This window comes from Contarinia nasturtii, unplaced genomic scaffold (genome assembly GCF_009176525.2).
Source record: "Contarinia nasturtii isolate CC-2019 unplaced genomic scaffold, AAFC_CNas_1.1 Cnas_scaffold_1240, whole genome shotgun sequence".
Classification (NCBI taxonomy): Eukaryota; Metazoa; Arthropoda; class Insecta; order Diptera; family Cecidomyiidae; genus Contarinia; species Contarinia nasturtii.
In genome coordinates, this window is record NW_022198581.1 from 3,177,798 (window position 1) to 3,191,392 (window position 13,595).

Below are 13,595 nucleotides of genomic sequence, written 5' to 3' on the forward strand. Positions count from 1 at the left end.
ATAAATTGAGTTTTATGTCAATTTTTGTTCATATTGAGGTTAGTTGTGATTTGTGTGTATAGCTTGATGGTATCATACGACAAAATGAATCGCTAAGAACAAGTCCAGAACTGTGTATGAATACGGATAAAAGCAGAATATTTGTCACTCATTGAGTTTTATTAAAATTAAATAAAAAAATGAACACATTGTTAAATATTTTGAATAAAATCCATTCCATTACTAATTAACGTTCAATTCGAGTTCATGCTTTATGGCTATGAAATTGAAATCAAGCTTTCTAGTTTGAATGTGATAATAATGAAATTACTTTTAGAATATATATTTTGAATAACTAAAAACATTATAAAATAGAAGATGGGTGGAAACTCTAGAGGAAACCTCTCTTAGCAACCAGTTTTTTTATTAAATTTTTTTTTTGCAAAATATTTATTTGTATCAAAGAAAAAAGAACTTGTTTGTCTTCGTTTTATTACTCACTCAAACAAATTGCATTCACTCAGTTTTCAATTCATGATATTCTATGTAGATGTGTGTTTTCGACTAATTACAAAATCCAAATGCTTTTCAATTTTCCGAACATTTTCCGTAAATACTTTTTTGGTTCATTACAAAGTTAAGCAAATTTCTCATCGTCAATGAGCTCAGTACAGAGTGAGAGGAATCGATAACGATGCAAGCACTAAACTTAACGAACTCAGAGAAGATTACATTTTGAAAAAAAAAAAATAGGAAGCATATATACGAAAGTTAAATTTTTAATGCAAACATCGTTTAAAATTCGTTTTCATCAAACAAAAACAAATTTAATTGAATTGAATTCTGTTATGACTTTCCTACATCGCCTCTGATTCGTTGTCATCTGCAACATTTTCCCCGATAGTAAATGGTGTAGACTTTGGAATGGATTAAAGTTCAAATTTAACGAAGATATTATTGCGATTGTCACCAAATACGCTTTAGATTGAATTGATGGTTTATGAGTCACATAAATTGTATCAAACTTTGAATTTGCATTCGACAATGAATAACTTTTTGAATGAATCGGAAGTGAGCAGAATTTTGCTTACGCAATTCAATTCAACTAATTCCATTGGAGCTTAGAAGTTTCTTCTTAATTGGAACTTCATTTAAATTATTCGAATTTTTGGCTTTGAAATTTTCCGAAAAACAAAAATATATCCATCTATATTCGTCGCTATTCAATTTTCGTAAGCTCATTAATTTTTATTTGCACAAACCTTTTCATCTCTCTCTCTCTCTCTCTCTCTCTCTCTCTTTCTCTCTCTCTCTCTCTCCGATCATCTTTGAAGCAATATATTTTTTTTAAATTTTGTTTCCAATTGTTCAACGAAACACATTTAAAATAAGTTTTCTCGTCACCATTGTTGCACTGAAATAGAATTAAAAAAAACGCAACATGGATGTAATAGGCGCAGTTATGAAATTATATCGATTATTATGAATGAATTAAACACTTATGTACTACTATTCATATTCAAAACAAAAAACACTTCATGTATATGCAATAACATATTGTTTCGACAAGTTGAAAACTAATATACACCGAAAATATCTATATCGCAACTAATACATTAGAAAAACAACCGTGTAATAATAGGTATATGATTTGTGTGTGGTAGTGACTATTTCAAATGAATCTAATGAGTTTTCCATGATAATGCCACGTTCGAAAATGAATAAATGGAACTTACTAATCGAACGCCATTTTAAAGCCCATTCAAAATGGGCCTTTCATTCTACCTTTTTCACCATACTCATATGTCATATATAATAAAATATTTATCAACAGTGATATACTGTTTGCATTGTGAATCCATGCCCAACTTTTTTCAACCTCAAAACGCGTTTTCACGCGATTACGCATTGAAAACGGTACCCCTTGATTTCCGAACTCATTCAAATGAACTATGTTTTGTTGTTATTTTAATCATATTAAGCATTCATTCCAAATCCAACTATAAATATGCCATCACATTTAGTCAACAAAAATAATTGCTCTCAATTGGTGGCATTTCATGTTTTTATGCATGTCAATACCAAATCGTTAATCATTTTAAAAACATCAACGAATCCGTGTATCGATTTCATAATCATTTTTTTCGAACCGATTGTAATTGTAATTTATGAAGTGGTTACACCAAATGAGTTAACATGAGCTCTGCACAAAGAACAGGAAAGATATCGAAATGACAACGAAAATTTTTCAAACAAAAAACCCAGGCCGCAAAAATGTTGCACAATGGCAAAGGTCATGACAATTCTCAATTTCACTTCTCAAGCTCTTGTGGAACCGTTTATTTTGTGTAACGAATGCGTTTCTTTTTTCTACTTTAAAAATGCCAGCATATATTTTGTAGTAGATTTGAGAACAGACCTTGTTTATCTCCGTTGAATAAGTCAAGTATGATTTGAGGTTTTTAGATTATTTGAATTTCAACCAATTTTCATTCAAATGATCTAATTCTTTGTCATGCTTCCATGCACACAGTGATCGCATCACTTTATTTTTGGTCGTCTCTTTTCTCATCGTTTATATACGACAGAGTTCAGGAGATGTGTGCGCTTTTTTCTTCTTCTTCTTCTTCGTATTCAACTCTCAACATACAAATTGTTCCGAAAATAAATGTTTTTATGCCCTTATGCTCACACCGTTCACTACAAATGTTATTGTTCATCTAGTTCATTGCAATGTGCTCTCGTTTGTATATTCAACTGCCAGCGGCTACATAATTGTCCCATAAAAGTAAATTTATGGTAGTCAACCGAATTTATATTGTGTGCTATTTTTTCATTGTAAATGTGTATGTGTGTGGCAATTCTTTTGCGCATTCTAATATGTACTAGTCTCTCAGTCCCGTGAGGCATAGCTAAATCAACTATCCAAAGTGAGTCACACATGAAAATACATCCAGCCACAGATTCAGTGAAGAAAGAAAGAAAGAAACCGATATAGAATGAGTGACGAATTTTCCGTATAGCTTGGGCGGCTAATACAACACATAACGCAACAAATGTTGTTTTCCGTACTCAACAAATTTGTACACATTTAATGTAATTATTGTGGGTCTTGAGAAATGTAGGCATGTGAACCGAGTGCTGCGCTGTAGCTCAATTGCCATTTCTTTGGTATGGCAAACAAATAAACTATAAAAATACCGTTTTCAAGATATCTTCAACACACATAATATTGCATAAAGAACATTGTAAATATAAAAAAAAACCGGAAGAGATGAAGCACACATAAATTTTAGTTCAATTCAAAGATGTTCAAACGATCAAACAAATTCGCTCCATTTCTTTTATTTTCTTTACTTTTGACGACCTTTTTTTTATTCTGCATACATTTTTAGATAACATATAAATACAAGAGATGCAGTTCCTTTTCGACACACATTTCAAAAGAGCTTAAGCTTGAGTATGACAAATTATTCCTTGATTTCTGCTGAATCCAAGATCTTGACCCAATTTATTTTTCTTTAAAGAAATAACTTCAAACTGTATGGTTTTGCCTTGAAAAAAATGCCTTCAAGTCTTACGTTTATAAAATTCTTTACGAATTTCTTTTGACATTTTAAAAGAATTTCTATATGTTCAATTTTATTTAACAAATGATCTTATTTTTCGACGTTTCGGTTTTGTTATTCAAACGGGGTTGTCAAACCTCAAAAATGTCCGTATACTTAACGGATAAGAGCATTTTTCGGCGAATTTTTCCTTTGCGATTGTTGTATCTGTTATTTCATTATTAATTCAAATCATCGAATGTGAGAGCTTTACAATGTTTTTGTAAAGAATTCATTCTTTAGAAAGTATTTGTTTCTTAAATTTGAATTGTATTTGCTAAATGAAGTTTTTTTTCCACCCCAATAAAATTCCAATTTTATTTTGATAGAAAATCTGGAAAAAGATACACAGAATACAACATTGACATCTGATTTCTTTTCCGTTGCATTCAATTATGATGCCATTCAATTTGATTGTTTCAATTTTTCGTCTCAATAAAAGAAAAAAGAAATGAGTGTAACGTAGTGCGACATCCTTTACAATCGATAACAAATTATATTCTCAAATAATAAGGCTATACGTTTTTTCTTGTTTCTCTTTGTTTGCGAGATTTGTTTTATTCCTTTCGTGTGATTTCAGTTCAGACAATCTGTGTATTATGTTTTTGTTGCTTAAAGTTCATATGTTAGTAAGGAGGAATGGCGGGGGGAAGGGTATTGCACTTCTTCACAGTCATGCCGTTTTTCATTTCAACATTTAATGATATTATTGTCAAGTCGACGCTCGTTGATCTTTCGCAAAGAGCTTATGCCATGCTATCCAATTTAAGTTGAAATCATGTAGCGCCAAAAACTTACAAATGATGACAACGCAGAAAAAAAAAATTCCACACAAAAGCAACGATGACTGTGACATCGATGGAAGCAAACAGAAATCATCTACAGTGTCAGTTGGTTGTCATTGTTGTGGAGAAATTCTCATTAAATCGAAAGCTGTGTGCTGTATGTTGTCAAGATATACGAAAATCGTTTGCTATGAAAAAGTAGAGCTCGAGAATAAAAAGTACACAAAATACGTATATATTCCTCATGCAATATTCAACAAATAATTTTGATTATTTTGAAAAGGTCGCCATTTTCGCATTTTACTACAGAAAATCCATTCGGTATTCTTGTGCTTTTTCCTATTTCAAGGCTTTCATTGTCTTCCTCCTCTTTTTTATTTATCCGAATATGTTTCTTTTTATTGTGCTCATGTTCTGTCGTTCGATGAATCTTCTCAATGAATAAAGTACAACGTTTGAGTGTAGTGTTGTTGATATTCTCGTTAGTTGAAAACGCAAGAAAATTGTTGATTCTTGAAATCATTGGTAACCTTTTCGTATCATTGTATAAATTGTGCAACATTCCCGCATTCGGATTTCGACAATCGTTATAACTGGAAATGTTCATTTGTTACGAACACGATTAGATTTTCAAGCGAACTCTCAACTGACCTAATGCAATTGCAAATATTAGAATCTATTGCATACACACATTTGAAAAGTGTCGCAAATTTGAAGTACTTACAAAATCGAAATATTGCTTCGTGTGCAGAAATGTGTGAGAAATGCGGTTTTTATTTACAATTTGCATAGTACGCAGTATTATCTTCACGATATATAATTCATCATCTCTCATGCTGATCGGTCCATAAGATTATACAAAAAAGTTGTCTTTCAGCTATGCACGTTATCAGAGATGCTCTCTCCCTCTGTGTGTGTGTGTGAGAGAGAGAGAGAGAGAGAATTTTTTGTTTGCAATTCTTCAAATGCAGCATGAAAATGCTTTGTTATTCGAATGGCCTCTTTACTAAACAATACCCATCGACCCAGTATGACGGCTGAAATAAATCTTGATGAACTAAAATTTGTAAAAAAGATTTTGTATTTGATAATCGGAGTGTTTGCATCTTCATATTCATTAAATACAATTCCAAGGAAATAAAATTCACAACTCATTATCAGCGTCACAATTTTTCGCCTCACAAAAATCCAACCCAACAAAATCCTTTGAAGGTATAATCATATATGTAAATGAAAGCGTTCAACTTGAAAATATAATACATTTGACATTGTGCTCTCTTCCGTTTATTGTCCTTAAGTTTTGACTATTTGTAGGTTTGTATTCGTTGCAAATGCCAAGCAATCAAGTCTCTTCTACATATCGTATGAATATAAATGTCATTTATACATAAAGTCTCCCCGCATTTACGCACATCGAAATTAATCTTCCTAATGCAATGGAATTAGTAATACATTGGGTTGATTCAATATTCCCATTTAACAAAAAGCCATGTAAACATTCATGAGCTCGTTCAGTTGATTCGGTGCGCATTTCTTTTGCGCATGGTTTTTCTAGCATTTCGGTTTTTATACATAATCACGTGAACAAATTGATGCCAGTCGATAGTATTTTCATAGAAAATAACATGATTCATATGGCAAACAATGGAATCATTTGTGTAAACTCATTCGTCTTTTGGTTTTGTACAACATATTAAGATGAATGAACGTCACTTTTTTGGGAATTTCAAACGTTTTGTTCTTTAAATATAATAATTGGACACAGCATAATTTTTTAATGCAAATATTCATATATTTGATGGATTTACGGTGTGTTATGGCAATAAAGGATATTTTTATTGACATCACTTCAACGAGAATAGCTAAATATTTCCTTTAATCAGGAAATCTATCAGGTCTGTACGACTTTTTAAGGCGTTCTGAGGAAATTTTCGTTCTTGTACCAATTTTTTCGGTTGAATTTTGACGTTTTTTACTTTACAAGGGTTGGTTACCTTATTTTCAATTATGAAAAACAGTTTTATAGAGTTTCCATATATGTATTACCTTAATGAAGAATATTATATTTAGAATACAAAAAACGCAATTAAATTAACGTTATACTTTATGTTGAAAATAGTTTGTGTCGTCTGTCGTATTCAAAGAAAAAAGCGACTCTGTCCAATTGCGGTCTTTTCTTTTGAAATTATAAATAATCAAAAGCTTCATGGATTTTTTGTGACTAACACGACACATTTTCAAAAAAAGAGCAAGATACGAAAGATACATATAATTTTAAAATGATTTTTAACTGGTCACACTCATCTCAAATTTTGCCAACTTTGTTTGGCCTTCTGTGATATATCATTCTCCGTATCTTGCATGTTTGGGGCGGCAATTCTTATTTTGCATTTGTTTGTTGTTTCGCTTTGTATTGAGTTTTTGTTGGTCTGGATTTTTTACTCACGGAAAAATAACTTTGCTATTTTGTTGGTCTCCAAAGGATTTGAACTTGGAAAGTATTTTCTTTTTCCTATAGTTCTCTATGTCTTTAAAAAGATTTTTGTTTGTATTTATGTGCGAATTTATGTGTGCATGTCATATTTACAGAGCGTAAATATGAAATAAAACTATCTACTACGTATACATTTGATAAAAGCAGACAGTTCCTTTTTTGTGCTTATCTTCAGTTCTTGTTTATGTCATTTGATTTAGCTGTCGAAACTTAGCTGGCAGTGCTAGTCATGGTTATGCAATTATGCGGGCTATTGCTAAATTTAAGTTTATTTTTCCCTATATTTCCTGTTATTTTGAAACTGGATTTGCAAAAAAAAAATTATGTAAACATATTGCACTTTTTGGACATAGTTTGGCTATTTTTGACGACAGTTCTATTTGAAATGTGTCACTGAGGAGTTTAGAAGATAAAAACTCTCAAGTGAAATACAGGTTTTGGCACATTGATCTTGATCGAGATTCTTCGAAAAACATAAATAAATGCAAATATTTTATATGTTTTAATATAATTTGCTATTTTCTGCACTCAAATCTATCGATCTTTCTCAACAAAAGCACAACAAAATGATGTTTCATAATGATTTTTTGTGATTCACAAATATGCAGAGAACAACAGCAAATTGTGTAAAAATATTCCAACACTTGGGGATTTATTTGAGTTGGTAACCTAACAGTAATGGTATATCACAGTGACAATGATTGACGCCCCTGAGATTGTTCATTCTATATACGTTCAGCTGAAGGACGAGCGGAACGGCAGAAAATGAAAAAGAAGAAGAGGAAAAAAATTAAACAATATCAACATTTCGAAAGAACCCATTAGTTATGTGGCTTCTGAAAGTTTGCAGATTTGTCTCTTTTCAGATGAATGTGCATATTTCAGCTCATACTCTGTTCGTCGGACAAAGTCAGTCTGAGAATAAAAAGAATCTGAAACGTACGAAAACCGTTGAACAAAGGGTTTGAAATGCATTTTCCATATCATTTCTTTTGTATGCGGTACTCGTTCTAAGGTTTACCCTATTCCACTCTTCTGCGTACATAACACATTAATATTACGGTTATTTTTCGCTGCCATTTTATTTATTTCGCATCGTTGCCCATTTTTACTTTGTGACCACGCTATTGGAAGAGTTCATTTTAAAAGTTTGCGACTAAAGAGAAACGAACGAACACAAGAAGAAAAAAAAAACAACATCAACATTGTGAGTGCTCAAAAGCATGAGATTTGGGTGCTTCAACAATCGAAAATTCCATGACCTGAAATATTTTTTTGTGTGTTTTATGACCTCGTCTGGGAAAATGTATGGAGGATAGCAGAAGTTTCTATTCGAACATTTATATTGCCTGCATCTTATGCTAGTCAGTCAAAGTTTGAGTTAAATAATCTGTTCTCTGGTTCTTTTTTTTCGTTCTCAAAAGTTCCTTTTAGTTGTGTTCAGGCGTCGAGCGGTCGTTATTTTGGTTTTTAGATCGGATAATGCGAATAAGGAAAAAAAAAACTAAAGTTCTCACGAAATGGATTCAAACGGAAGTATAGAAGCAAGGGCCTTTATATTGTGTATAATGGATTCGTTTTTTTCCTCCTTTTTTAAAAGAAAAATTAGAGTGAAAACTTGAATTACACAGGACGGGGTTCTCACATAAAATTAAATTGCACAGAAATGTATTTCCGGCTACCATTTGTAGATATTATTTTTTGTTTATATCAGTAATTCCGAATTGTATCGCGTTTTAATCGAATTTACACTACAAATGCATGTTACTACTATTTTCCAATTATAATAGCTTTGCAATCCAATGCGAATCAATCAAATACATCGTATTTAACCGTATTTAAATATGGGTTGGCTATCCCAGCTGGACGATGAAATTTATTTCCAATTTATTCGAGGATATTCTTTATATTGGCAAAAATACCTACAATTACATATTAATTCGGTAAAAACATTTTATTGGTCGACTGGGACACCTAAACCTCATTTAAGTACGGTTTATTTAGCATCAACGATTAGTGGAATGGGCTAACGATTGAGTCATCTCTAATTTCAAAAAATGATAAGATCAAACGAATCATTCGGTAATTACAAATGTTTGCAATAAAAAAAACCATCATATCGACATATTCAATTCCATTTTGGGCATTAACCTTGTCAATACATTTCCATATACATGGTATGTAATTACATTTGGAATCCTTCCAATTAACTGGTTCATTAGAATCTATGGTTATTATAATATTCATCAAATCTGTTTAGTTTATCAGCTTAATGCTGGGTTTTTTTCTCTGAAAAGTCCCAAGAACAGTGAAACATGAATGGTTGAGAATGGATACGAATTCACAATATAAATGAAGTGGACAACAAAAAATTGAAATTGAAAAGAAAACGCACTCATAAAGAAATTAAATAGTACAATGATTTCACTGCTACATTTGAAAAAAAAAAACATGATATAAAGTTTTAATTATACGAATTTTGCCCAAAAGCATTACACTTTGAACAAAAAAAAAGAAATTTCCATGTCACTCGAGTTCAAAGTATTGAATGACGTTATTAGCAACGAGTATTGGTGGTGCCGATTTCAACTGATAAGAAATGCTCATTTTGGCATACCCATAAACCAACCTTTTTTCCACATGTTAGTAAATTCGATGCGGTCGTTTTGATTTCAAATTCGTGGCCCCTTTGTGAAGTAGTGAATTTATTCTCAGCCATTCATATATGTATCAGTTCAAAAAAGTATACGTATATTGAACGAGATGAAAACCGATTTATGTATCGAATGCAATTAATCCGTTTTTTTATTCGTTTTTTGGTCAATTTGGAACCGAATTTCCTTCGAATTGAATTAAATTAAATTCATTTTTGGCAGTATTGTATGTTTATACGTGTTCCGATGCATATTTTTCTCTACAATATAAATACATAGATTGAGTTGAAATGATGTATTGCGCATTCAAGCTGCAAAAGGAAATCTCTTCAATGTTATTGAAAATAAATATTGAACCATTTCGAAATCCGATGCAATCATATGTATGTAAATTGGTTTCGATTCCATTTTTGGTTTTCGAATTTTGCATTTCCCATGGTAAAACTCAAATATTTGCGTGACGGCAAAATAATTGGCTTCGTTATTTTGTAGTTTCTTTGCTTGAATTTCATTTTATTTCATGAACGCACCGATTTTATTTAATTTTGTTCTGTTTGCTAATGTTTCATTGCTTTCAAAGAAGATAATTACATTGATTGGATTTTAAGGGTAATAAATGTTTGCATTCATGAAAATAGCGTTTCCCGTTAACTTATTGACAAAAGTCCATGACTTCACTGCAATTTTTGTTGTGGTTGTTGTTGTTACTCAAGCGATTACAATCTTAAAACAAACGATGAAAGTTCTCAACAAATCGAATTATATTTGAAATGTTTATGGTAATATTCATTCCGAAAAGAATCCATTTAATTTTGTCGATTGTTAAAATGATCGATTTTCAATCATACGCTCTTTTCAAATCTTCAAATACTTTCTTTTGCGTTCAGTCAGACTTAAAACCATTTTTATGAGGTACGAAAACTATTTGACCTCACTTTATAGCCTCAACTCATTCACTGACTGATTCAGTCCGTCAAACCATCAGATACAAGCGTCTCCGTGTATCACGTAGTACGATTTCATGGAGGTCACTAAAATCGTATAGCCGTTTTATTGTGTGTTTTCAGCAGTGAAACATGGAAACAAATATTGTTATTCATCTGAGTTGTTGTGGTTGTTTGCATAAAGGATATAGGATTTACATCTTTTTTTAGCGTATTATGTGTGTGTGTATGTGTTGTTACAACTTACTGACGATATACGACACATACATATTGAACGCAAACTAAGGAGCGATGACGTGATAAAGCTTACAAAAGGCTAAACAATATGACGCGCAATAGGACGCATTGACGGGAAAGAAAAATGGCTCGGAAAAAATAAATTGCTGAATAGACTTTTACAACGAACGCTTGTGTGGTTTGAAATGTTTTTTGCATGCGTCATAGTCAAAAAGAATTTCTGTTCTTCATTCAATAATTAATATTAATATACAAAGACAGACGCGAAATCCTTCAGTCAAAAACAGAAACAACAATAACGAACGAACGAAAAAATAAAAATAAATGAATGACCAAATGAATGAAATGTAGTGAACCAAGCCCCTAATGCTGCGACGCTGATTTATTATTGCACACAGAGCAATTATTTGTTTTAGATATGCTGAATGTAAAAGTTGAATGAAAAATACGAAATAAAAAAAATGAGAAATGATATCCTTATAAATTCTCTCAAGAACTGTGAGAATCACGAAAATTGGACACAATTGAAGCAAAAAAGAATTGAGTGAAAAAAAAAAGTCTGGCAAACGCAAACATTGGAAAATAATGTTAGCGGTCGCGCGAATTATATGCAGTGTATTTCAAAGAAAAGAGCTCAATGGACGACATTATTGGAACTCGAAACATCATGTTTTTCTTCTATTTGTTCAGTTTGTACAATTGCGAGTAAAAATGAGCATCCCTTGTTGGTCTTCGTTTTATGTTCAATTCATTGCGACATTTTATTAAATGATTCTGACACCGAATTGTTGCTATAAAACCCTATGGCTATATCGCACCAATCGCATGCCACATAATGTTAGATTCTCAATGAACTATACTATAAGTCACTATGCCAAAAATTGGAATGAACAAAATCGAAACTCTCTTGCATTTCGCGAAGCTTTCTCGTGACTTTTGTGTTTTCAACATAAATACATGTTCGAATCAACAATAATGAAACAAAAATATGCATTATTCGGATATTTTTTATGTCAATTTCCAAACTTTTTTTTGTTGTTGATTGCTCTTCATTTTTGCGCTCTTATTGTATCAAAAAATCTGTTGTTGTTTTTTTTAATATGAAATTATTATCATTGGCATTAAAGTTGTGAGATATGAATTTTCATAAAAACTGTGTAATACAATTGTCATTGTGTTTTATAATAATCCGAACAAAGAGGAAAATTGTCAATGGACACTCACCGTTTTTTTGTTCATGGTGTACACTCGAACGCACTCTGCGCACTGATATGGATGTGAACATCGATACAGTCCACACAAACGAATGCTACGTGAACATATGAATGAGAATGGCATAATTGCATGTTGTCTATGTTCATACCATTGAAAATACAGCATTCAACATTACATTGCAAATGTATCAAGGGGTAACATTTTTATATATCTGTATCCATATTTGTCAAGTTCTATACAGAGCGCATATTGGTGAAGCATTATTGTGTATTGTACACTTTCGAATGTTAAAATGTAAAAAAAGAGAACAAATTATCAGTCAATGGCCATACCGAGCTGCTTGTAATCGAACACGTATGTATGTCATTCAGAAACAAAAATCCCTTTAAAAACTTGGAAGGAAAAAAAACATATCACAAGATAAAAGTATAAGAGCAATTTCAAAAACTTATGAATAAAATTGCGACACTTTATCTATCAGATATTTACAGAATATTTTTAAAATTTCACATTAAAATTCTATATACTTTGTCAAATTTATATTGAACGAAGGAACAAAAAAAAACCATAAAACAAACTATTTCATCAGAATCATGTCAGAAATGTAAAATATCGACTTTTAGCTATAAATTATGATTTTTATCCACTAAACGTACTTTGTTTGACGACTGTGTGTAGTTTCTATATTCTATGTATTTTTGCTCGAATATTATCTTAAGAAGATATTATTTGGTGCAAATATTTACAAATATATCAACAAATGTTACATATTATGAAGCAAGCAAAAAAAAAAGGCGAATCGATTTTGATTGCTTTTTTTCTCCGTTCTATTCATCCTGATAAATTTATTGTCATGTATTACAACAATTGAATTGTGTTTAGCCGAATCTAATTTTCTTTTGAGTTTTTTTTTGTCTACTTCGCAAATCAGATAAAACGCAAATAGTGAAAACCTTTACCATATCCGGTGGAATAGTCGATTGTCGATGTGTTCGGTGTGTATTCACATCAAAATGAACTTGCTTGCTTATTGACTCGACTAATGACTCTTAGAAAATTACTGAATGTTTCGCAGTGGCAAAAGTTTGTTTTATGTTCAAAGCACTGTTTACTCACCCCCGCCTAAGTTACGAGTTTAATAGGTTTTGTGATACCTTTTTTTTCGTTGTTTGTATTAAATCGAGTGTAGAGCTTGTCTTATTTTATCTGTGCTATCATTTGTGCAATGATTGATTCATGGACGGTTTTTGCCGAATCGGATGTTGTCGATGTCTTTTTTTTTTGCCTTTTCTTCTCTTCTTATTTTTCTTCTTTTTTTTCTCTTTTCTGTTCATTTGGTTTAACGCCTATCAAATTATATTGTCGAGAAATAGACGATGTGTGATGATGGTGAAAATGTATTAGCTTCGATAATTTGCTGTCAGTGGATTGCAAGGACGTGTGTAAGCAGTTCACTTCTCCAATGCGTACCATTTCAATAGGTGCTAACATAATAAAACCTAACGAAGTGAATTACACTTTGATTTTCTTCTCATTTTTAGTGAACCAGAAAATCAATTTAGTTGTGCACAAACATACAACCATTTTCGTTTTCGTATTTTCTCAAGACGTTTCGTTTTTTATTTCTCTTTCCCTGATTTGTCGGTCTCTGTTATTTCTATTTTCAAAGTGTTCGTGCA

General features: G+C 31.7%; 1 protein-coding gene across 1 annotated transcript in view; it reads left to right on the top strand.

The window, feature by feature from the left end:
- LOC116345157 overlaps positions 1-13,595 on the top strand; it is a 112,635-nt gene that overhangs the window by 12,160 nt on the left and 86,880 nt on the right. The gene's annotated exons all lie outside the window — the stretch shown is intronic.